This window comes from Eschrichtius robustus, chromosome 2, assembly GCF_028021215.1.
Source record: "Eschrichtius robustus isolate mEscRob2 chromosome 2, mEscRob2.pri, whole genome shotgun sequence".
Taxonomy (NCBI): domain Eukaryota; kingdom Metazoa; phylum Chordata; class Mammalia; order Artiodactyla; family Eschrichtiidae; genus Eschrichtius; species Eschrichtius robustus.
The window spans coordinates 162,975,394-162,980,231 of NC_090825.1; positions in this window are offsets into that span (position 1 = coordinate 162,975,394).

Below are 4,838 nucleotides of genomic sequence, written 5' to 3' on the forward strand. Positions count from 1 at the left end.
TTCTCTAGGCACGAAACACAAGAGAAGAAAAAGACCCACAAAAACAAACCCAAAACAATTAAGAAAATGGTAATACGAACATACATATCAATAATAACCTTGAATGTAAATGGATTAAATGCTCCAACCAAAAGACACAGTCTAGCTGAATGGATACAAAAACAAGACCCATATATATGCTGTCTACAAGAGACCCACTTCAGACTGAGGGACACATACAGGCTGAAAGTGAAGGGATGGAAAAAGATATTCCATGCAAATGGAAATCAAAAGAAAACTGGAGTAGCAATACTCGCATCCAATAAAATAGACTTTAAAATAAAGACTGTTACAAGAGATAAGGAAGGACACTACATAATGATCAAGGGATCAATCCAAGAAGATATAGCAATTGTAAATATTGATGCACCCAACGTAGGAGCACCTCAACACATAAGGCAAGTGCTAACAACCATAAAAGGGGAAATCAACAGTAACACAGTAACAGTAGGGGACTTTAACACCCCACTTACACCAATGGTCAGATCATCCAAACAGAAAATAAATAAGGAAACACAAGCTTTAAATGACATAATAGACCAGATAGATTTAATTGATATTTATAGGACATTCCACCTGAAAGTGGAAGAATACACTTTCTTCTCAAGTGTACATGGAACATTCTCCAGGATAGATCACATCTTGGGTAACAAATAAGGTCTCAGAAAATTTAACAAAATTGAAATCCTATCAAGCATCTTTTCTGACCACAACACTATGAGATTGGAAATCAATTACAGGAAAAAAAAACTGTAAAAAACACAAATACATGGAGGCTAAACAGTGCGCTACTAAATAACCAAGAGGTCACCAAAGAAATCAAGGAAGAAATAAAAAAAATACATAGAAACTAATGACAATGAAAACAAGATGACCGAAAACCTAGGGGATGCAGCAAAAGCAGTTCTAAGAGGGAAGTTTAGAGCAGTTCAATCTCACCTCAGGAAACAAGAAAAAACTCAAATAAATAATCTAACCTTACACCTAAAGCAACTAGAACAAGAAGAACAAAGAAAACCCAAAATGAGCATAAGGAAAGAAATCATAAAGATCAGAGCAGAAATAAATGAAATAGAAATGAAGAAAACAATAGCAAAAATCAGTAAAACTAAAAGTTGGTTCTTTGAGAAGTTAAACAAAATTGATAAACCTTTAGCCAGACTCATCAAGAATAAAAGAGAGATGACGCAGATCAATAAAATTAGAAATGAAAAAGGAGAAATGACAACTGACACTGCAGAAATACAAAGGATTATAAGAGCCTACTACAAACAACTATATGCCAATAAAATGGACAAATTCTTGAAAAGGTACAATTTTCCAAGATGGAACCAGGAAGAATTAGAAAATATAAAAAGGCTTATCACAAGTAATGCAACAGAAACCGTTATTAAAAATCATCCAACAAACAAAAGTCCAGGACAAGATGGCTTCACAGGCGAATTCTATCAAACGTTTAGAGAAGAATTAACACCTATCCTTCTCAAACTCTTCCAAAAAATTGCAGAGGGAGGAACACTGCCAAATTCGTTCTATGAAGCCACCATCACCCGGATACCAAATCAGACAAAGACATCACACAAAAAAAGAAAATTACAGGCTAATATCACTGATGAACATAGATGCAAAAATCCTCAGCAAAATACTAGCAAACAGAATCCAACAACACAGTAAAAGGATCTTACACCTTGATCAAGTAATATTTATCCCAGGAATGCAAGGATTCTTTAATATATGCAAATCAATCGATGTGATACACCATATTAAAAAATTAAGGAAAAAAAAACATATGATCATCTCAATAGATGCAGAAAAAGCTTTTGCCAAAATTCAACACCCATTTATGATAAAAACTCTCCAGAAAATGGGCATAGAGGGAACCTACCTCGACATAATAAAGATCATATATGACAAACCCACAGCAAACATCATACTCAATGGTGAAAAACTGAAAGCATTTCCATTAGATCAGAACAAGACAAGGATGTCCACTCTCACCACTCTTATTCAGCATAGTTTTGAAAGTCCTAGCCACAGCAATCAGAGAAGAAAAAAAATAATGGAACACAAATTGGAAAAGAAGAAGTAAAACTGTCACTGTTGGCAGATGACATGATAATATACATAGAAAATCCTAAAGATGCCACCAGAAAACTACTAGAACTAATCCATGAAGTTGGTAATGTTGCAGGATACAAAATTACTGCACAGACATCTCTGGCATTCCTATACACTAACAATGAAAAATCAGAAAGTGAAATTAAGGAAACAATCCCATTTACCATTGCAACAAAAAGAATAAAATACCTAGGAATAGACCAACTTTAGTAGGCAAAAGACTTGTACTCATAAAACTATAAAACGCTGATGAAAGAAATCAAAGGTGACATAAACAGATGGAGAAATATACCATGTTCTTGGATTGGAAGAATCAATATTGTGAAAATGACTATACCACCCAAAGCAATCTACAGATTCAATGCAACCCCTATCAAACTACCAATGGCATTCTTCACAGAATTAGAACAAAAAATTTTACAGTTTGTATGGAAACACAAAAGACCCTGAATAGCCAAAGCAATCTTGAGAAAGGAAAACAGAGCTGGAGGAATCAGGCTACCTGACTTCAAAGCATACTACAAAGCTACAGCAATCAAGACTGTATGGTATTGGCACAAAAACAGAAATATAGATCACTGGTACAGGGTGGAAAGCCCAGAGATAAACCCACATACATACGGTCACCTAATTTATGACAAAGGAGGCAAGAACATACAATGGAGAAAAGACAGCCTCTTCAATAAGTGGTGCTGGGAAAACTGGACAGCTACATGTAAAAGGATGAAATTAGAACATTCTCTAACACAATACACAAAAATAAACTCAAAATGGATTAAAGGGCTAAATGTAAGATCAGAAACTATAAAAATCTTAGAGGAAAACATAGGAAAAAACACTCTTTGACATAAACCACCATAAGTTCTTTTTTGACCCACCTTCTAGAGAAATGAAAATAAAAACAAAAATAAACAAGTGGGACCTAATGAAACTTAAAAGCTTTTGCACAGCAAAGGAAACCATAAACAAGATGAGAAGACAACTCTCAGAATGGGAGAAAATATTTGCAAATGAAGCAACGGACAAAGGATTAATCTCCTAATTATACAAACAGCTCATGGAGCTCAATATAAAAAAAAACCCAAAAACAATCCAATTAAAAAATGGGCAGAAGACCTAAATAGACATTTCACCAAAGAAGACATACAGATGGCCAAGAGGCACATGAAAATATACTCAACATCACTAATTATTAGAGAAATGTAAATCAAAACTACAATGAGGTATCACCTCACACCTGTCAGAATGGCCATCATCAAAAAATCTACAAACAATAAATGCTGGAGAGGGTATGGAGAAAAGGGAACCTTCTGCACTGTTGGTGGGAATGTAAATTGATACAGCCACTATGGAGAACAGTATGGAGGTTCTTTAAAAAGGTAAAAATAAAACTACCATATGACTCAGCTATCCCACTACTGGGCATATACCCTGAGAAAACCATAATTCAAAACGATACATGTACCCCAATGTTCATTGCAGCACTATTTATAATAGCCAGGGCATGGAAACAACCTAAATGCCCAACAATACATGATGGGTAAAGAAGATGTGGTACATATATACAATGGAATATTACTCAGCCATAAAAAGGAACAACACTGGGTCATTTGTAGAGATGTGGATGGACCTAGAGTCTGTAATACAGAGTGAAGTAAGCCAGAAAGAGAAAAACAAATATCATATATTAACACATATATGTGGAATCCAGAAAAATGGTACAGATGAACCTACTTGTAGGGCAGGAATAGAGACGTAGATGTAGAGAAGAGACATGTGGACACAGAGGGGGAAGGGGAGAGTGGGACAAATTGGGAGATTAGTTTTGACATAAATACACTACCATGTGTAAAATAGATAGGTAGTGAGAACCTGCTGTATATCACAGGGATCTCAGCTCGGTGCTCTTTGACAACTAGATGGGTGGGATTGGGGGTTGGGAGGGACTTCCAAGAGGAAGGAGATATAGGTATACATATAGCAGATTCACTTCATTGTACAGCAGAAACTAACACAATATTGTAAAGGAATTTTGCTCCAAAAAAAAAAAAAAAAAATAGTGCTCCGGTCAGCCAAGTTACCAAGAGAAGTAAGGTCAAGCACAGCATCCCAGGAAAGGGAATAGTGACCAGCTGGATCTCTGATGCCAGGGTCTCACAGTGAATCATTCCCAGAAGAAGTGGTTTTTCATTATTATTTTTTATTGAAATATAGTTGATGTACAATATTATGTAAGTTACAGGTGTACAGTGTAGTGACTCACAGTTCCAAAAGGATGAGGTGGGGGGGCTTCCTTGAACATCAACCCTGAAGCTGGAGGTAGGTCCCTGACCCTGGTTTCAGAGGTGGAAGTCATATGCAGATTAATAGTGGTGGCAGGGCTTGGCTGACACAGAGAAAGCAGGGTCCCCTGCTGCCCATATTTCCCCAGGGACTGTCACAGTCTCAAATTCCAGCCACTCTCTTGGTGCTAAGAGCCACCTATTTCCCACGAACTAATTGTAATTACCATCACTTTACACCTTATTGGAGATGCTACCTGGATTTGGAGATTGTGAGAAAGCTGAACCAGATGGTAGGTGAGAAAACGAGCAAGAGTCTGTGACAGAGGTAGATATGAAGACTAAATCAGGGGATCGAGGGTCCCTGAGACACATCAATAAGCCCAGGCCCCACTTCTG